General features: G+C 38.8%; 1 long non-coding RNA gene across 1 annotated transcript; it reads right to left on the reverse strand.

Annotated features, from left to right (window-relative positions):
- Positions 1 to 9,336: 9,336 nt before the first annotated feature.
- On the reverse strand, positions 9,337 to 10,165 carry LOC145792259 (uncharacterized). The gene is made up of 3 exons (XR_014331647.1): positions 9,962 to 10,165; positions 9,713 to 9,840; positions 9,337 to 9,481 (listed from the first exon to the last, which is right to left on the reverse strand). It is a non-coding gene; the product is annotated as an uncharacterized LOC145792259 (long non-coding RNA).
- Between the last annotated feature and the right edge of the window lie 11,810 nt (positions 10,166 to 21,975).

Below are 21,975 nucleotides of genomic sequence, written 5' to 3' on the forward strand. Positions count from 1 at the left end.
GAGAGAGATGTCGGTTGCCCAGACGTCGGAGCAGGTCCCCTAGAAGAGGTAAAGTAGCGAAGTCCCCCAGGGATGGGGTGCAGCAACGAGGGGGCTCAAAGGCTGCGAGTGGTCATGCCGCTGCACGAAGTGAGCCAAGCTTTTCAATCTTTATTGGGAACAAACCAATGACCGAAGTGGGCTCAATAGTCCGTGACCCTAATGTGGTGGTGGAATTCACACGGAAAATATTTTCGCCAGAGGTGCAGCAGTCGCTCGTCAACCGGGGTGATTATGAAATTTTTAAGGAAGGTATGCATGGGTCGATCCGAGGACTTTACAGTGCGTATGAAATCGGCATGCGTTTGTGCGCGATGAAAAGAGAGCTCGAGCAAAAGGAGGGGCACATTCGAGACTTGGAGTGCCGTGCAAAAAAGGCCAAGGATGAGCTAAAAAAGGCCAAGGCGGCTGAGACTCAGTTTCCACGTGCTGCAAATCCAGTTGTCACAGACAGAATTAGCCAATGCCTGTTGGATCATGCTATGGCCAATAGAGAAATGGCAAACATGTTTGCCATGGAGGCTATAAGAACTCGGCCCTATGAAGAAGGCTTTTTTGATGGCCGAAAAATCGACATTGAAAAAACTAAGGAAAATTTGGCAAAAGACATCTGTTGATGCGAGAACCGGGGCTTTAAGCACGGTTGGGTTAGGGCGTTACGATCAACGGAAGTCGATTCAACATCACCACTATTTCGGAATTACAAGTTTCCTTTCGAAGCTTACGATGCCGAAAAAATTGACGACGAAGAAGATGCCGAGCCAGAGAAGACTTAGATATTAAGAAACATATTATTGTACTTCTGAATTTGTCCAAAGCTATGTATTTGTGCCTCTTTAGTGAAATAAATAAATGTTTATTGGATTTATTTGTTTAATATTTGTATCAATTCGTGTGATAATGGCATATTTGTAGGGCATATGCCGCTGTATTGCCAAATACAAAGGGAGTTCTAGATTCGGAGGCTTATTTGACCCAAACATGAATTTGCACGAAGGGCGCTCCGAATTCGGAGTCTTTATGTTAGGCAATCGTGACATCCACGAAGGGTGCTCTGAATTCAAAGGCTTATTTGGCCTAATCGTTACGTCCACGAAGGGCGCTCCGAATTCGGAGGCAAATTTGACCCAATTGTGACATCCATAAAGGGCGCTCCGAATTCGGAGGCTTTGTGTTGGCCAATCATGATATCCATGAAGGGCACACCGAATTTGGAGGCTTATTTGGCCCAATTGTAACGTCCACAACGGGTGTTCCGAATTTGGAGGCTTTATGTTGGCCAATTATGATATCCACGAAGGGTGCTCCGAATTCGGAGGCTTATTCAGCCCAATCGCGGCCTTCACGAAGGGTGCTCCAAATTCAAAGGCTTTGTGTTGGCCAATCATGATATCTACGAAGAGTGCTTTGAATTCAGAGGCTGATTCGGCCCAATCGTGACGTCCACGAAGAGCGCTCTAAATTCGGAGGCTTTGTGTTGGCCAATCGTGATACTCACGATGGGAGCTCCAAATTCAGAGGCTTATTCGGCCCAATCGTGATGTCCACGAAGGACACTTCGAATTCAGAGGCTTTGTGTTGGCCAATCATGATATCCACAAAGAGCGCTCCGAATTCGAAGGCTGATTCGGCCCAATCGTGACCTCCATGAAGGGCACTCCAAATTCGGAGGCTTTGTGTCAGCCAATCGTGATATCCACGAAGGGCGCTCCGAATTCAGAGTCTTATTCGGCCCAATCATAACGTCCATGAAGGGCGCTCCGAATTCGGAGGCTTTATGTTGGCCAATTGTGATATCCACAAAGGGCGTTTCGAATTCGGAGGCTTATTTAGCCCAATCGTGACGTCCACAAAGGACGTTTTGAATTTGAAGGCTTTGTGTTGGCCAATCATGATATCCACGAAGGGTGCTCTGAACTTAGAGGCTTGTTCACTATTCAATCATTATTAAGGAGACGATAATAAAAAGGGGCATTGCATTGTGGAATTCGTAGATTTGTATATGTTAGAATAACAATAAAAATTTGAAACAGACTAGCACGCCGTACAGGTTGGCTTAATGATAAAATTTATGCAAATGCATGGAATTCCTGGGGCGTGGCAAACTTCTGTCGGTCATGTCTGAAAGTCGACACGCCCATGTTCTAGCAATTGAATCAATCTGATAAGGACCATCCCAGTTGGGGCCTAATTTACCATCTGTCGGATTCCTAGTAGCAGAAAGCACTTTCTTGAGGACCAGTTCACCAGATGTGTAACAACGCAACTGCAAGCGCTGGTTATATGACTTGGCGAGCTGCTGATGATACCGCGCCGTGCACGTAAAAGCACGATCTCGGCGTTCTTCAATCAAAGTAAGATCTAGGACCAAAATCATGTCATTACGGCCTACGTCAAAAACCTTGGATTTCAGTGTAGGCAGGCCGACTTCAAGAGGGATGATTGCATGTGTCCCAAAGCACAAAACGGACGGCGTTTCTCCAGTAGATTGTCTCGGAGTGGTGTGATGAGCCCACAATACACTGGGGTATTCTTCAACCCACCTGCCTTTGGCTTTCTCCAATCGTTTCTTGATGCCGTCCAGGATCACTTTATTGGAGGCCTCAGCCTGACTGTTGCTTTGTTGGTATTCCAGCGTGGAAAAGTAAGGCTGGATACCATATGTGCTGCATAACTCCCGATAGATGCCGCAATCGAATTGGGTGTCGTTGTCGGAGACAAGTGCTCTCAATATACCGAATCATGTTATGATATTTTTCTATACAAAACGTTTAACATCGACATCTTGAATATGTGTTAATGCCTCTGCTTTGACCCACTTTGTAAAATAATCAGTTGCGACAATCAGGAATTGCTTGTTTCCTAGAGCCCGCGACAATGGTTCGATGATGTCAAGTCCCCATTGAGCAAACGACCAAGGGCTAGTAATGGAATTTTGTTCTTCGGTTGGCAGATGAGTTAAAGGGGAAACCTTTTGGCATTGTTCACACTTTTTTACGTAATTCTCGGCATCTGTTCACATCGTCGGCCAACAATACCCATGTGTTACGTCTCTGTGGGCCAATGAATGTCCTTCAGAATGGGCACCACAGTTACCCTCATGTATTTTGGCCAGGAGTTCCTCAACTTTATCCCAGTGAACACATTCCTGGTACGGCCTAGAGAGAGATTTTTTGCAAAGCTTTCCCTCCATATCTAGACAGTATCGGAGGGCTTTATTTTGCAGCTTGTGGGCTTATTTCATATCCGTTGGGAGCTGTTCTGAGGAAGGGAATACAGCGATAGGGTCCATCCAACTTGGTCTTGGTTCAATGATGTTAATCTGAACTGGTTCAGAAGAGGTGATGCTCGGCTCTAGAACGAACCCTACTTTAATTGTTCGTTTGATTTCTGAGTTAATGGCGGAGGCTAAGCAAACAATGGCATCCGTGTGCGTGTTTTGATCCCGGGTTATCTGATTCAACTCGTGGTGGTCGAATTTTGTAAGCAAGGAATCCGTCATTTTCATATAGGCTGCCATGCAGTCTTTTTTAGCTGCATACTCCCCTTTGAACTGGTTGATGACTAATTTTGAGTCATAGAAAACAAGTAACCGCCGTGCACCAAGGTGAAGAGCATTACGAAGGCCGGTTAACAATGCTTCGTATTTGGCCTCATTATTTGTTACTTCAAAGCCCAGTTTGACCACCTGCTCAATTATTGCCCCTTCGGGGGTCATGATCACTACGCCTGCCCCGCTGCCACGTTGGTTGGATGATCTATCACAGTACATTTGCCAAATGACTCCAACATACATTCGCCAGTTGGGTTTAGGTTGCACTTGATCGGACTTTAAGTCAGCGTGGCACCCCGTGAACTCAGCTACAAAGTCGGCGAGCACTTGCCCCTGGATGGCTGTTCTAGGTAAAAACTGGATATCATATTGGCCGAGTTCCAAAGCCCATTTCAAGACTCGCCCTGAAGCTTCCGCGCTACGGAGCGCTGACCGGAGGGAATAGTTCGTTACTACCCCTATGGTATGAGCCTAAAAATAGTGCATCAACTTTCTCGCAGCCATGATGAGAGCAAGGATGAGCTTTTCCAGTGGTAAATATTATGCTTTGGCGTCAACCATTGCCTTGCTTACATAGCAAATTGGTCGTTGCTCCCTGAGTTCTTCCTTTAGTAGCACGGTGCTAACCGCCTGGTCGGATACCGCCAGATACAAAATAAGCGGATCGCCCACCGATGGGGTTGCCAAGAGTGGTACTGATCGGAGATAAGTTTTCAAGCTGTCTAGCGTGGCTTGGCACTCGGGGGTCCACTCAAATGCTTTTCTCTACCAAAGTGTGTGAAAGAATTATCGGCAGCAGTCTGAGGAACGGCTAGTAAACCTATTGAGGGCAGCGGCCATTCCCATCAACTTCTGAACTTCTTTAACCGACCGAGGAGAGCCAAGTTCTAGAATTGCTGAGATTTGCCTTAGGTTGGGCTCTATTCTGTGATGGTTGACGATATAGCCGAGAAACTTGCCGAATTTGATGCCAAATACACATTTTGAGGCGTTCAGTTTCATCTTGTACTTTATAGAAAATGAGTGTGCTTTTCCTTGGATTTCACCACCATATCATCGATGTATACTTCCATGGTGCGGCCGAGTTGTTCCTTGAACATAGTAGTAACCAGTCTCTGGTAAGTTGCCCCCGTATTCTTCAGCCCGAAGGGCATGACCTTATAGCAATAGGTTTCCCTTGAGGTGAGAAATGTGACGCCCCGATTCTACACTATTGGTTGCAGTCAAGGGAAAGTCACTAATGAGTCCTATGGTCAATAACCAAGTAAGATCCCAGATCTCCGGAGGAGTCAAATTAGCCTCCCTTCTAAGTCCAGCTTTCTTAGGCAGCGCACTACCCTTTTGACAGATCTTAAAAGGTATTGACACAAGGTCTCATAAGTAACGATAAGGTTTATATATAGAATATAAATACATAACAATCACAATATATATGACTCAAAAGATGGTTCCATTACATTACATCCCAAAGGAAAGCTTAAATCTTCAAATGAGTCTTTACAAAACATCCAAAAAGAAACTTCTAATCTTTTTTTTCTAGGATAGCCAAAAGTCTTCAAAAGTTTCAGGCTCGTCATCTCCAGCCGTGAATTCCGCTTCGTCACCTGGTATGATACGCCGTAAGCTTTGAATGCCCAATAAACGCACACACACCCTACCCCTTTTTCCCAGTCCAATACACAATCACAATTATAACATCAAGTAATAAAGAATGACACTCAATTAAAGAAATGAAGGTTTAAGTTAGATGTTAGCAAACTAGAAATCCCCCAAAGAGATTTCGTCCTCCCAACCACAAGAATCGGACGCGGATTATTCGGTATGCCCCCTATTTTGCTGCTTTGTTGCAGACCTAACCTTGGATGCCTACCAACGGTTATGTACCGTGTAGCGCCAACCGCAGGGCCTCAAAAGAGACGGTAAAATAGGGCCTTGCCCGAATCCCTCCTTATACCAAACCACCTAGGGTCCGAATGCAACCGCTCCGTTCAAGGGTTTCGAAAACTACTTGTATAAGACTTTAACTTTCAAATAGGGAACGCATCCCAACAATCTGTATGTCACATTTCTCGTCTTTTTATTTCTCAAGTGTTCGAAAACCCAATAGCCTCCCAATTAGGTTTCCCATTAACACTGCTGGAAATTAGGTTTTTAGTGGCGTTTTGAAAACGCCTCTATAATTATCAAAAACGCCGCTAATTGTTTTTGTGATGTTTTGTGCCAAACGTTGAAGATGCGGCCGTTGCTGTAGCTTTATGACGCTTTAAAAGCGTCGCTGTATTATATTATAGACGGCATTTTTTAAAATGCCGCTAAATGTAATGCATAACGGTACAATGACGTCACATCACATTTAGCGATGTTTTAAAAATGTCGTGATAGATCTTTTCTATTTGAAAAATATAATCGTTGACATTACTCTATAGTGGCGTTTAAAAACTCCGTTATAGCTTCAATTTTTTTTTTTTTTAAATTGTGTTAATTCTGTGAGATTTAACTAAAAATTTACTCATAATAAAGATAAAAAATGTTCAATATATTGACTAAATTTAAGTAAACATAACTAAAAATTTACTTGTAATAAATATAAAAAATATTCAATATATTGACTAAATTTAAGTAAACATAAAACAGACCGGCACAAAAGATGCAATTCAAACTAGATGTAATTCGAACTAATTATGCATACAAGTAACATAATATGCAGCTGGACCCAGTGTCTCGTTATCCCCCTCGTAAATAATTTGATTGCTGATGTAATCTGTGGACCACCACACTTTAATTGAAAAGTTAAAATCTGTCAATCAACAGGAAAGAAAAATTATCAGATTGAATTCAATTAGGTCATTCAATTAACAAAAAGTAAATATTAGCCATATCTCGTTGTTCATATATATTTTTATGGGTTCAAGGCACTTTATGGCTGGGAATTCTCTCAACAATAGAACGACACATTTGAGTCCATTCTGTCCACTACACCAAATTATATAATCTATGTTTCAAAATTGCATATTAAAAATTAACGAGTAAAATTCATACAATGATCTCAAATAGATGTGATCCCATTTATCCTTGTATTATGGATGTACATATTCTACTCTCAGAATCGTAGTTTAGGAAATTTCTAAACTGCACTTACAGACAGGAGAATTGCGGTTGCAGGGAAAATTCCTTTGAAGACACCTCAATCCTGAAGACAGAACACTGAAAGCAGAGGAAGAATGCATATTATTGTAGTAGTTTCCTTTAGCTGTCAAACAATCACAAAAATCTTTAGTGTTTCTTTAGTTACCAGGAAATCATATCAAATCCAATACCAAGACCATTATAAAGAATACAGAAGAGAAATAATGTACACTGAAACACAAAAAAATAGTTATATACAGTAAATCCCATTCAACTGGATATCTAGACTATAGATAAGATCAATGAAATATTCCATATCTTCAAAACTAGAAAGGTGCCATCATCATTATTTCACATATATTTATGAGCACATATCAGCATCATAAAAAGTTCAAAAAACTATTGCATTCAGCAGCACTGTCACGTATGTTTGACTGCTCAAGCAGGTGCTGGTAACTAACTCTTGTTGTTCAATGCTAAAACAATTTAATGGGAAAGAAACTAACCTTCATTTAGTGTTGTTGTTTTACTGAATGTTCAGAATTGTATGTAATAAAAAAAAAAGCATACAGCAGGGAGAGAATCACCTGTTGTTTGAACTTTCCACTGTGATAAGGCCACTAAATTACTACACATTACACCCTAGAAAATCTCAATGTCAGTTTCAGTTTCAAGGGTACAAGTCAATGTAGAAACTGTCAGTCTCAGTTTCAAGGGTACTAGGATTGTTTCCTTGCCTATTACATGATTTTCTTGCACACATAGCAGGGTTGTCTAAAAAACATGTTGTTGTCGATAAAAATCAAATGGCAAAAATGATTAATCTCTGATGTATCATTGTAGTTCAATAGTGGATTATGCTTTTGAATCTATATATAATCATGGAACTTGAGAAAATGTATTAGAAAACAAACATCTCTTGATAATTGTTATAGACCAAAGAAGGAATGAACTTCAAAACTTACAAAAGAAGTTTGTTGATAACACCCATTTACATGTGTTTAAATTAAGCTATGAATGGTTATATAAGAAATACTTACATATTCAGGAGAGATGTACTCATTTGGCAGGAAGGGTACCAACTAATTTATTATTCCCAAGAAACCTGCGCATAAAGAAATTAATTCAAGGAATAAAGAGTACATGCTGGGAGTTTTTTTTGAAACAACAGGGCAGAAGATGTTTATTACAAGTAAGTGAGAGAACTCAAATTGAACAGTGCATTCGGAATCTGTCCTGTTAAATTGTTGAAGCTCAAATAGAGAAACCAACCACAAAAAAATAAATAAAATAAAATAAAAAGTTAGCAAATTATAATCATCGCGAATAATAAATGACTTGTGACCAAAATTCAAAAGTCAACATCAAAATTCTCTATACCTAAAATAAAGTGATCCTAAAATAAAAATGTTCATATAAAGTATTTTTGACAAAGGAACTACAGCAGATTACATGATTAGGAAAACTACATGGTTTAGCCAACAAACTACATGGTTTCAAAACAGAAAATATATATATACCTTGAAGCTTAGAAAAAATATATACCTGGGAGATGGTGTTGAATCAATGACATTGCAACATATCTTCTCAAACTACATGAACTTGATGACTGGAATAGGCAAAAAGGGTAAAACGTCAATACCAACTGAGAAGGACCATCATTAGAGTTCCATTGCACAAAAATAATAAAAGCACAAATCTAATAACCATTAAACAATATGTATTACAGAGGTCATCATAACAACCAATCAGTGGACCCCATTGAAGCAAACAACTCAAATTAGCTCAAGTTGATGAACATGATATCGGGTCAAAACTTCAATGTAAATTCAACATACGAGATCAGTTATATGCACAACAAAAAAAGAAGGCCAGACAATGAACCAACAGGACATAAATACCACATCAAGTCATCAAATTGAAGAGGAAGATACTGTGTCCTACAGTCATCCTCTTTATAAACCAGAAAAGCATAACAAACAGAACTTAAAGCATCACAATAGAGATCTATCATGCCCTACAGTTATTATATAAGACTCACTGACACATGGAACCCAAGAGCTAAACATAAGTTTCTTCCAATAGACAGGGCTCACAGAATAAAATAAAAAAACCTTACCTACAATCAGAATTTCTAAGCCAAAGTTGAGGACCATTCCAAATCATATTTCACTACTCAGTATATATTCAATATATTTAAGACTAGCCATAAACAGTGGTAAAAAATTAATGAGCATCAGTTTTGTGAATCGTTAATAGTGAACAAATGCATTGTCTTATAGCTAAAAACTTTAAAATAAAGGAAACTCATGATCAAAGCATAGATACCAAATCCTCTATTTTTATTGATAGGCTCAATTTTATTTTTTTTTTGGTTTGTTTTTCACATTGAACCAAAACACAAATAATGAACCAGGCCATGATAAGCAATCAACGGACAATAATTGGTAAGCATCGATTCAACACCATAGCCTACTCAATATGGAACAAATATACTTAGCTTGTGTTGTGTACCATTTTCAGCATGGAACCGACAAAGAGAGTTGTGGCATTACCATTACCCATTAAAAAACCATCACACAAAATTCAATTGAAATATGGTAATTGCTATTACTACTATATACTGACCATCATTTGCTTCCTCTTTTGTTTCATGTCCTGATTTTTCACTCAACAGGTGACCCTTGAAAGATCATACCTCTGTTGCAATAGATAAATGACCCTTGTGCCCAGTTTGCTCCCTTTGAAGCTTCGGCTCAGGGTCTGTCCAATATAATAGAGACAGTTATTAGTCATTCAACTATTAACTATTGGAAATATACATCATCAAACAAGTTAAAAAGCTAAATATCAGCTGGTTTATTCATGATATGAGATAGGAACTCTGACTTAACTGACAAAAATGCATGGAATGCTCAGATTCTAAAGATCACTACATCTGATAGCTCAGTTACCAAGACATAACAATCAAAAAGCTATAAGCCTCTGACATACCATTTTCTTTTCAAACAGAGAACTGAGGTTGAGACCCTAAGATTTAGATATAAGTATTCAAAAGCGTTCATGAAGACAGGATTCACAGGTTGTTCTTCCCGTCTTTCCACGACAAGGTTTTGACTGTCCTACACATCAAAACAAAAATCACAATTAAAGTCATCCCACATGCCCTATTCCTCAAATACTAACCGAAAGGGTAGATGATCAAATGTTTTCTGACTGAAATTATAAACAAGATATAGTTACCCCTGATTCATCGAAAATAGCATCCACATCGTCGAGACTAACATCCTTGTTTTAAAAAATCGGAGGCTTATATCCCTTTTCAAATTGGATGTCTAACATCATAATCACCAAATTTCATCTCAACCCAATTTCTACAAAAGGCATAATCAATTGCATTAAATTGTAACATGGTAAGAAATTCAATTTTTTTGTTTTTTTTTTTGTTTTTTTTGTTTTTTTCTTTTTTTGGTTGAGGAAAATAGAACTAAATGACCAAACTATCAACATAAGAGTGAAATTATAATAACTACAAGGGTAATTTGCCTTTAAAATTAAAGACCAGGCATAGCACTCAAATACTACAATTAAGCTTTTCATATCAGGGCAAGAGACGAATAGCCAGATTTATGCAACATATAAAATTCATTCAGTGGAGGTGTTTTAAATTCTTACACACCTGAGATTCAGATGTAATCCACTAATTATGAGTGTTTTTAAGGACAAATAACAAACATTTGAGAACAAAGGATCTTTCACCATTACAATTCAGGTTGGAGAAAGGAGAAGAACAACACAACAATACCCAAAACAAAGATATTAAAATACTTGGAAAAAATACTACTAGTAGTAGAGAAGTGGCATGACTGAAATCAAACTAGTAGCCAGCAAGGATTTACATGAGCACATCACCTCTCTTGGGAGGCAGGGTAGGTCTCTGGCTGGGCTGGAGGAGGGATATGTAATTTTACATGTTTAATATTCTAATCACCTATTAGAAAACACAATCTGTAATAAAGTAAGGGGGATGGACAAACTTGTGTATTACAAAACCAGTCCTTTTTTCTCAAAAGAGTAAACAGTCTTTTCAACAAACTCAAAGGAGTCATTTTTCATCTTCTTCTGCTGCAGAGATATATATATATATATATCCTTTCTAAACTATTTCAAAACACATTTCCCTGTACCTGCTAATACTAAATGGAATGTCAACAAATAAATTCTATGTCAAAAACTAAAACAAAACACATTTTCCAACTGCTCAAAATAGTGCTGTGGCTTAAACATAAATCCAATCAAAACTAGAAGAGAGTAACAAATAGAATTTAGACCTGATATTTGCAGATCTGATCAAAGGGATAGCAGGTCTGAGAATAAGATCTAGGTCTCTAGATCTTTAACTTCTACTTATGACCCATCTCAATTATATTGGCCGCTGCTTGTCCGGAGACACTGACACCGCACTCAAAACCTAGACAAAATCCATCGCCATGAATGATAAGAGCTTTCCATGTATCCCATTGCATGGACTAGAAAGAGCAAGAGACCACAAACGAAGAGAAAGAACATAAAACAAAAGCAAAAATTCTAGAAATAAGCTAGATCAGGGGGAAAAATGCATATGAATTTCCAAACATCAACTTAAATATACTCCAAATTGTTGTTTTAGCAATGATATTTTACAGATCTTGAGTGAACTTAGCAAATCTAGATCAGAAAGCCCTTACCTTGAGCCCTAGATCGATTTAGATCAGAGGGATTCGAACAATCTCGAAGATATATACTCAAGTCAAGAGGGAGAACAAGATTTTCCAGATCAAAATCATCAAAAATCGATGGAAATCAAAGAATCAGCCCTCAATCTCTCTCTCTCTCTCTCTCAAGTCGCGTCTCTACTCAATCGACACAAATTGAAATATCTCTAGATAGATTTGGATTTCGTAGTTACAGATGCCTTTATAAAAAGGGAAGAAAAACAAAGCTCTTATTTTGATACACAAAACGGTGTCGTTTTACATGTATGTCGTTCCGTACGCGGTTATCCCACCGTCATCAGGAATTTGAAAAGATTGGTTAACAGATTTAGCGACATTTACAAAGAAAACGCCACAAAAAAAATGTGGTTATATCTACTTTTTCCAGTAGTGTAAATTAAATATTTTAAATCAAGTTAATCCAACTTACAAGACAATAATATCCACATAGACATGCATCCATAAAGCGAGGAAGATAAATAACATAACCATAATACACATAATAACATGCCAAGATATGCTCATATGTAAGTAGGCAATTTCATGGATTCAAGGGCATAAAACATCCATACATAACACAGTTTCCAGATTTAATATCACATGAAGATTGAGATAAAAGGACTATTTTAAATCTTCCACCGGACTCGGTCTCCCTATGGTTCGTAGAGAATTTGATCTAGTTTCTAGAACACTTTTCGGAAATGGGATTACTTTTCCAGATTTTAAGTTATTTAGAAAATATTCCAGCGCTGTCCAGAATCTGTCCAGATCCGTTGACCGTTACGAAAATTTGATTTTCTTGCAAACCGCTTGATGTTTTTCGATGAAACCAATTTTAGTTGAAATATAACATCTTAAGGAAGGTTTTGACATAAAATAGAGGTCCATAATAATTTTTTACATTTTTCTAGAATTTCTGGAAGTGGGCTGCAAAAACAGATTCTAGGGTACTTTGCCCAAAACAAGAAGATTTATGAAAAAGGGGTTCCACCAAGGGAAAGTTTCATTTCTTTGGTGAAGAAAATATGCTAACTATCACATGTTTAACTCAGAATTTTTTTTTGAAAGAGTGCCCTTGAAAAGTTGAGAGATTGGTACAAAAAGAAGATGGTTTTATGCCAAAATGAGGGAAATACAAGAGAGATGGAATCAATACTCAACCCCTAGCATTTTAACATAAGAACTTAGTAACAACAGATCTGAAAACATTATTTAGAACCTTTAGAAACATGTATTAGAAAAAGAAAATGAAAGAGAAGGTTGTGTTTGTGGCTTACCTACTAAACTTTGCACAAGAAGCTCTCTTCTTCCTCCTTCTTCTCCTCTAGACTTCTCTTTCTTTCTCTCCTTCCTCTCTCTAACCGAAATGTGTGTGTGAGTGAGTGTGTTGTGTGTGTTTGCAAGCTAGGGGGTGTGTTGGTATTTATAGACAAACCTTTGAGGCAAAAAGTCCTAAAAGTCCCTTAGTTGGATATGGATGGAAAGGTTAGGATTTGTTTGAATTTTAAAGGAATGGAAGGGATTTGGGAGGCTTGTTCATTGGTTTAGGCAACTCCTAGTTGTCTCGAAACTAGTTCTTGGATTTTGCATCCTAGGTCTAGGTCACTAGGTTGTGTTTTTCCTAGAAGTTCATGATGGTGTTTCTTGGGAATTTGATTTCTCACCTTCTCCTAGGAAGGGCCGGCCATAGGGAAGGGTGAAGGGCCAAATTTTTTAATTATTTTATCTTCTAGGAACACTCCTCTAGGTGTATATATATATATATATATTACAAGATTGATGGTACTTCAAGGTACAAGGTGCAAGTACTAGTTTGGGGCAAGTTTTGAATTTAAATAATGAGTGAGGGCTTGGAGTTAAATACATGTAACTTAGATAGAATTAAATTAGATTAGGGAACCTAATCCGGTTAGGGAAATTTCTGATAAAAATAAAAATAGTAATGCTAACCGACGAGATTCGAATTAATTCAAGTAAACGAGGGGCTTTAAGAAAATAATTCAACATTAGGGTTTTCAAAGTGAATACATATTTCCGGGGGCTTCACAAGAAATGCGGTCTTTTCCTGATCCTTTGGATGCATGGCAATTTGGTGATAACCTCTATAAGTGTCCAAGAAGCTCATGCGTTGATGATGTGTCGTTGCGTTTACAAGTTGGTCGATTTTGGGAAGAGGAAAATAGTCCTTAGGACAAGCTTTGTTCAAATCCATGAAATCCACATAGATGCACCAAGGTTCATTTTTCTTCTTTATAACCATGGTATTGGATAACCACGTGGGGTAAGTTACTTCACGAATTGGCCCGGTATCAAGCAATCTATCAACTTTATCAACAACGGCCGATGCATGCTCCGCGGCTGACCGCTGACTTTTCTGATTGATTGGTTTGAATTTTGGATCAATGTGTAAATGATGCCGAGTCACGTCTGGATCCACCCTCGGCATTTTGTATGGTGTCCATGCAAACACGTTGATGTTGCCGAGTAAGAAGGAAACCAAATCATGTCTGTCAACATCATTCAGGGAAGTGCCGATCATGAAGAATTTGTCTGGGCTCCCATTGATTTTGATTAGGTCAAGGTCTTCATTTGCCTTTTCACTGGGGGTTTTCCCAATGTCCTTGAGGCTCACTCGATCTAGTATTTCAATCAAGTTCACTTCTAGTTCCTTTGGGCTCTTTGCATAGTACTGAGATAGCATGCCTGTGCAGACTGAGAACCCCAAATTTGCTCGATGCCATACTCAGTTGGAAAGCAGAGAAGTTAATGGTAGGTGCTCAGCACAGCCTGCATAGTATGCAACCAAGTCCTTCCCATGATAAGATTGTATGGCAACGAGAGTTTGACGACCAGAAATTCTACGTCTACTAATCTGGTACCTGCCTGTACTGGTAGTGTAATCTTACCCAAGGGGTACTCGGGTTAGCGTTGAAGCCGAACAATGGGTAATCGGCTAGTAACAGATCCGAATCAATGAAGCCGAGTTTCACAAACGTCTTGTAATGCATTATTTCTAAGGTGCTTCCCTGATCAATGAAAATACGCTCAACTGCGAATCTATTCACACGAAGCTCGAAGACGAGAGGGTCAACGTGGGGGAGAGTTACTCCATCCAGGTTGGTGTCATCAAAGCTAATCCTGCCAGTTTCATGGGGCCGTTTGGCTGGTGTGATTGGCTTCAGTAAGCTAGGTTGTAGCTGAATTGTTTACACCTCGGCTGACGACAGTAGGTTGTAGATCATGTGAATTACACCAAGTAGAGGTCAATCCAGCCGTAGGGCTACTGCGTTCGTTGGATTATTCTTTAGGATGTCTTGCGCCAACTGGTCGTCTTGTACCAATTCCTCTAAGTGGTCCTTCAGTGCATAATAGTTATCAATATCGTGGCCATGGTCCTTGTGATATTCGCACTGCTTATCCCTTCTCCTTGTATTAGGAGGCCCCATCATCTTGGATGGCAACTTAAAGGACGGAAGATGTTAGACTTTGGACAAGACCTTACTGATTGGCTCCGCCAATTCGATATTCTTCTTGTCCGAACGTCTTGTGCACCTGCTATCCACTTGATATTGTTTGTTTGAACGGTTCGAACATTGGTTGCTTGAGCGGCGCGAATCGCACCGGTTGTCTCATTTAGCCCGAGTCCGAGGTTCGGGGCTCCTTGATGGCGCGGTGCTTAGCGGTTGAACCAGACCAGATAGAGCCAATTTAATGACTTTCTGCCTGGCCTTAACGTGCAAGGCATCATCTTCCACCTTACAGTATTCTTCAACTTTCTTCATTAGCACCCAAACTACTTTGGGAGGCCGTTTGGTCAATGAACTACAGAGAGGACTATTAGGATGTAATCCCATCTTAAAGATGGTATTGGCCATAGAATCATTGTAGGCATCATCCACTAGGTTAAAACATTCCCAATAGCGCGCCGAATACTCACGGAGGGTCTCTTCTGGTTTAATTTGCATTGCCTAGAGAGAGTCGGCTTGCTTTTGCTTAATTTCATTGGTGATGAATCTTGTCCTGAAGGATTTTTGGAGTTAAGGAAAGCTTCTTATTGACGCTGGCTCCAGTTTATAGTACCATCTGACGGTCAACGGTCTCAGGCTACTTGGAAACATTCAACACATGAGGGCTTCATCATCAGCATGCAACGTCATCGCTTTTTTGTAATGACGAATATGGTCAGTGGGATCTGATTTTCCGTCGCATAGGGTGAATGTTGGTGCTTTGAACTTTTTAGGTAGCACAGCCCTTGCAATGTGTCGTACGAAAGGGTCGTGTATGTCCTCTTTATTCGAATTATCACTTCCATCTCTCGCCTGCGCTGTACATATAGACTTCCTTCGGATGAGCTAGATACATCGACTCACCCCTTCTTTCTGGGTTCTCGAGATGGTGAGTCAGAATCACTGCCATTATCATGTTTCCGAAGTCATCGTCGTCGATCATCCTTATTTTCTGGGGATCGACCCCAGTCATAGCGTGTGGCCTGTTGGGATTTGGCTAACTCCAGGGCCAATTCCTTGTGCAAATGCTCATTCTCAGCCATCATATCTTCTAGACACTATTCATTTCGTTTTGCTTGATCCATGATCGTTTGCATAATTTCCTGTACAGAAGCTGAGAGTGAAGTTTAAGCTACTAGGTTGAAGTTCAAGGCCCATCGCGCGGTGATATTCTCTGGTTCAAGCATGTTCCTCGGAGTAATATCGTTTCTTGGTGTGACATCGTCAGCAACTATCGAAGGATCATCTGCCACGCCTGCCATGGACGCACTAGACGGCGCCAATTGTGGTGAAGTGGTTTGGAAATACTCTGGAATCTTGTTGATGTCCCTGATCCTCTAATTGCTACCTGAAAAAGGAATGAACACTCCAGTCGGGGGTGCCGGAACTAGCACTCCGATGGTCAAGTTAGTCTTCTCTCTAGTTTACTTCTATTTCAAGTTATTTCATCTATTCTCACATACCTCGTTTAGTTGACATTCCTCCCTTTTATATTACCTCTGGGCCCGAGGGTCAGGCCCACTCTTGATCTCGGGCGTAGTTACCTAGTCGGCCTTCCAGTTGAGTGTTGGCTCCTATTTGGCTCCTTATATGGCCGATTCGTTTATTCGGCTTCATGAGGCCTTGGTCAGGGCCGAATTGCTTTTGGCCTGACGTCAACCAAATGCCTTGGCCTCTTCCTAATTGATTTTATTCTGCCTCCACAGATCAGATATTTAACAAGGGCTTATCAAAATTTCAGATCCGAACATTTTTTTTTTCTAGTTGTTGATGGTTGTTGTTGTTCTTGATCTGGTGGTGGTAGTGTTATTGTTGTTGTTGTTTATATTGATGAAACATATAAATTTGTTGTTTTTGTTTTGGTGTTGAATAGATAAGGATGAGAGAGAAGAAAGATTTGAATAGACAAAAAAAAAATACTTAGAATATATAAGTTTGATCTGGTTTGCAACATATAGGTGTTGGTTTGGCTCTATATTTCAACAGATAAAGAGGTGTAAAAATTCAACATACAGTATAACATCTTGGGTTTGGCCTGACCCTTTCATATTCTTGGATCTAGGATTCGATACTCTTTATCGTTGTCTATAATCCTTATCTTGCTATTATTTGGGTTTGGTTGTTTCGAGTTGTTGGTTGTGTCTTGAACGAGTTGGCTGTTAGTTTTTTTTAAAAAGAATTACTGTCTATTTCTTTTCTTGTTCGCTTGAGTGATGGTTTGGTCACTCAAGCAGTCTTTGGGTTCTCTCAGTACTTTTGTAGGTTTGCAAAACTTCTAGAAGTGGGGTGATCTTGGCTCGAGCAGTCTTTTCTTCTCTAGAGCAATCTTCGTAGACTGAAAAAACTTTTGCGAGGGGGTCATGGTGCGCTCGGGCCATGTTTTGGTAGCTCGAGTGGTGCCACTTTCTTGTGTCAGACGTTCGAGCGATAGTTTGGTCACTCAACCAGTCTGTTCGTATATCAAATCAGGGAAAATTCATTTTCAATCACTTTTTAATCTCTCTCTCTCTCTCTCTAAAACACCCCCAAACCTAATTTCTTCACTTTCTCTCTCTAGTTCTTGTTTAAATACTTCCATATCCATTGATTTCTCCACCATAGTGCCTTGGAGAAAAGTGTAAAACGCGTAGATGTGGTCGTTTTGATCAGAGAAAGTTAAATTTTTAGCTTTGTCAAATCTTGGGTGTTGTTCATCAATTCTTCTAGTCTTGAGGTAGAGATTTTTTCAACCTTTTCGTATGATTCTTAGCTACGTTATGTGTATTTTAAAAAGGGTAGTGATTGGATTTTAGGGTTTTGATTTGGGTTTGATTTTGAGATATAAAAGAGGGTTTTTCAAATGGATTCATGGGAAATGTTGTGGAGATGGTTATCTTGTTAATTTGTGTTGAAATCCTGGAAATTTCTCTTTTAAAAGTATTTTTGAATGGTATAGATTTTTGGTTGGATATTTTTAAATTTCTTGAAACTAAGAAACAAAAGGAAGAAGTTGGGTTTTGAAATGATATACGTATATACAAATGTTGATAATGAGAGTGGAGTTGAATATGTAACATCACTCCTATATTGAGATTATGAAATTATACTTCTTGTTTCAAAATTTATCTTTGGTATCTATTTTGGGCTATCAGTGGAGGATAACTTTGATTGTTGTAGAAATTTCATGAGGAATAGATTAACTGAAAACCATATACTCATACATTTTGTAGTAAACATTGTTTCATATCCTTACATTGAAAATGTATTATTTGTAAGAAAAATGGGTGAATACATTAGTGAATCTCGTTTGAGGGTGTGGTTGTGGTTTTATTATGTTGGCATCTGTGTCCTTGGTAAAATTCTAGAAACCCATGCGGTTAGCTGCCGATCATTCCGGTTAGTATTGGTAAAATGACTTTGGTAATGCTTGCATAGCTTACTGGCACACATGTACCTAGAGATTCACAGTGTTATGTATCCACTACCCTGTTTTTCGATTTAAAAAAGCATTGTTTTATGAATTGATATATAACTATTATAACAACCCTCATTTTGCCTTAGTCATATTCATGAGAATTTATATAATTTTTTCTTGTTAAGCTTGCATCTGCAGACTTTGATTTGTTTTGTTTAAGTGAAGGTTCTTGTCTTGTTTTGTGCTGCTGTGTTTTTGCCTAAATATTAGATGCATGCTTTGTTCCTTGCTTTATGTGTTGACCCTAGGCCACCTATCCTTGTTACCTCACTCCTAGGTCACACCTTTGAACCTTTTACACTTAGGCATTTGAGCGTCAACACCTAGGATCATCTTGGAACCATCTTGGTTGACCTCCACATTCACCCTGGCATCTTGGCCAAGATGTGCATCACCTAGGTCGAGATCTGTATCATCTAGGCCGAGATGTTTATCATCTAGGCATCCGAGATCATTGATCCTTGAACCTTGCAGCTTTGTTGTGCACCTTAGCCAACACCTAGTGATCTTGTTCCTCGACTTGTACAACTTAGGCCGAGGTGTGTCACACCTACGCCAAGTGTCACCTCTCCTAGCCGAGGTCAAAGAGACCTTACCTGTCCGAAGCCTATGTTTTGATTCAGGATCCTTGCCTTGTCAGAATGCCCATGCCCCTTACTTGTTATACACACTTTGCCCTACTCTTGTCTTTTCACTCTGGCACCTTTTTGAGGAGATTTGATCTAGTGATGCCACGTGTCCCAGTAGTGGGCTTAAGTCGGATTTGTAGCTGAGAGCCCATACAATTGCCATATCTTTGTCTAAGAAGAGAGAGAAGCTCTAGGAAGAAGAAGAAGTTCTTAGAATGAGGACTAGATTTCCAAGCTTGGTTATTAGATTTTGAACCATTGGATTTGCATTTTGAGGTAAGATTCTTGATCTACTTTTGTTGTTCTTCGTGTTAATTTGATCACATTACATGATCTGGCATGATTCATGAGCCATGCATTGATTTAAAGTTTTGTTTTAGAAAGGGAAAATGATATTCTTGTGTTCTTCAAGAAAAGCTTTGTTTTTATCAAAAAGTTTGTATCAAGTTCCATGTTTTTGGGTTTGTTTTCTTGGAATCTGCAAGTATGGATACCCAGGTCCATGTTTTTGAACTCATATCATGAAATCCCATATTTTGAATAAGAAATTATGATCTTAACATTCATGTTCTTCATGTTCATGTTCTTCAAGAGGAAACCTAGATTTCCAAACTTTACTTCCCTAAGTGTGGTCACTAAGACCCACTCTTGTCCAAAACTCACACCTAGGCCAAGCATTGTATCTCACATTGGCCTACCTTGCATGATCACTTACACCTCAATCAATCTTGCACGCACACCTAGGCCGACCACAATATACCATTGTCAACACTTTGTAACATCCCGGCATGCAGCCCCACACCTAGGCCTAGTAGGCCACACCCTGGCCAAGGAGCATAGAACCTCGGCCAAGGAGTATAGAACCTTGGCCAAGAACTCCTGAGTTCACTCAGCTAGGCCATTTCAGCCGAGCTCATCTCTGTACATCCATTCCAAGACCTGGTTTATACCTAGCATGCTTTTCCAAGAAGAAAAACATTGATATAACTCCTTGCACATGTTTTGCTCTATTTTGACTTGGTTTTAGAAAGAAATGTCGAGATCTATTTTACTCATTTGCAGCTTGTTTTCGAAGTGCATTGCAGAACCATCCTTGAGCATTCCTTCTTGTCTTCTTGAAATGCATTCAATGGTTTTTGCCATGTATTTGTAGGTCTTGGATCCTTGCCTTAATCCCTACATCCGAAGAGCTATTGTGAGTGGTTTTTTCAGTAAAGTTATGTTATAATGTTTTGATAAAAACTTTGCTTTGTTTTGGAAAAGTATTTGATCAAGCATGGATGATTATCTCTTAGTTTTTGTGTCAATTATTATGTTTGTTTTGATGACATTATTGAAAGATCCTTAGTGCTAGGGGACTTTAATACAGCTAGTACCTTTGTTTTAGATATCTCCTTTGCCACCAATGGGTGGGCTTGTCCAATCGATTCCGGGTCAGTTATTCCATTGCTTTGTCAATGAATGTCATCCTTTGTATTATGTAGATGTCAATAAACATCCCAAGAAGCTTTCAAAGCCTTTGATTGATGAACCCAGTTCATCCTTTGTTTTGTTACAAGCTATAATATGTATTGTTTTGACAAAATCTCGAATATCATTCATTCAAACCTTTATTACTTATATCATTCACTGAGTGTTAGCTCACCCCTCTCCCTTATATATATATATATATATGTAGGTGATGAACAAGAAGGCAATGTTGCCTAAGCTTTATGTGGAAGATGTTTTGGTTCTTGTTTTGTAGCATCTTGAAGATTATGCTTCTTGGCTTTATAGTTCATTTCTTTTGTATGTTTTGGTCTGAGAAGCCTTTTGATCAAGATGTAATATGTACTTTATTTTATTTTGTACCAAGTTGTAAAGCCATGTTAAGATGTATGTCATTCCATTAAATCTATGCACAACTCTTATGGACTAATTAGATTTAAATTTCTTACTTCCGCACAAGTATGCCCCATATGTATACTCGGTTTGCGTGAATCTTTGTAAGTTGGCCTTCGATAATCTCAGATTACTGGCCATCACGGCATCATCCTATTAGGGGCCGAATAGGGTCGTGACAACTATGGCATTACATTGTTTTGAAAGAGGAAGTGTAACATTTTAGTAAATGGCATGCATATTCATTTACCACGTGACTTTATTAAGCTTCATACATTGTGTTCAAATATCTCTACTAGGCATTAGCTCAGCCTATGTGGAAAGTAACTTTCAAATATTGATGATATGCCTCCACCAAGGAAGTAGTTTGGGAGGACATCGGAGCTGAGAGCATCTTTCTGTTCTTTTGTGTAAATATTTATTGCATAAGCCTTGGACTTTATATGTATTGAGTTTAACTCGTTTTGTTGTAGCCCAAGCATCGACTTGGAAAGATATAGCCATTAAGGCATAATCTTATTCATACTTTTTTTGTTTCATGTGATTACTACAAGTCATATGCTTTAAATTCAAGATCTAGGATTTATAAATGTATACATGCATATGTCATCTTTTGTACGGTAAAAGAGAATCAATGAAAGGTTAATATTGTATAACCTTCTGCTTTTCCATTGAATAATATGAGGTTGTTGTTATTATTTTGGAGCATTACAGATGGAGAGAAAAAAGAAGTCGAGAGATAAAGAAATAGAGAGAGAAAGTTTGAAAATGATGAGAATTTGGATAGAGAAAAAATAGGTTATAAAAATTCAACAGATAAAAAAAAATTCAACATATAGGTTAAAAAAATTCAACGAATAAAAAAATATTTGAACAGATAGTTCAAATTTTGACTAGATATACAAAAAAATTTGAACAGATAGATATGAATTTGAACAGATAGAAAATAATTTGAATAGATAGATATAAATTTGAATAGATAGTCAATGAAAAGCCAAACAGATAAAAAAATGTCAACAGACAAATTAAGAGG

This window comes from Camellia sinensis, chromosome 6 (assembly GCF_055761805.1).
Source record: "Camellia sinensis isolate YWXY chromosome 6, ASM5576180v1, whole genome shotgun sequence".
NCBI classification, from domain to species: Eukaryota; Viridiplantae; Streptophyta; class Magnoliopsida; order Ericales; family Theaceae; genus Camellia; species Camellia sinensis.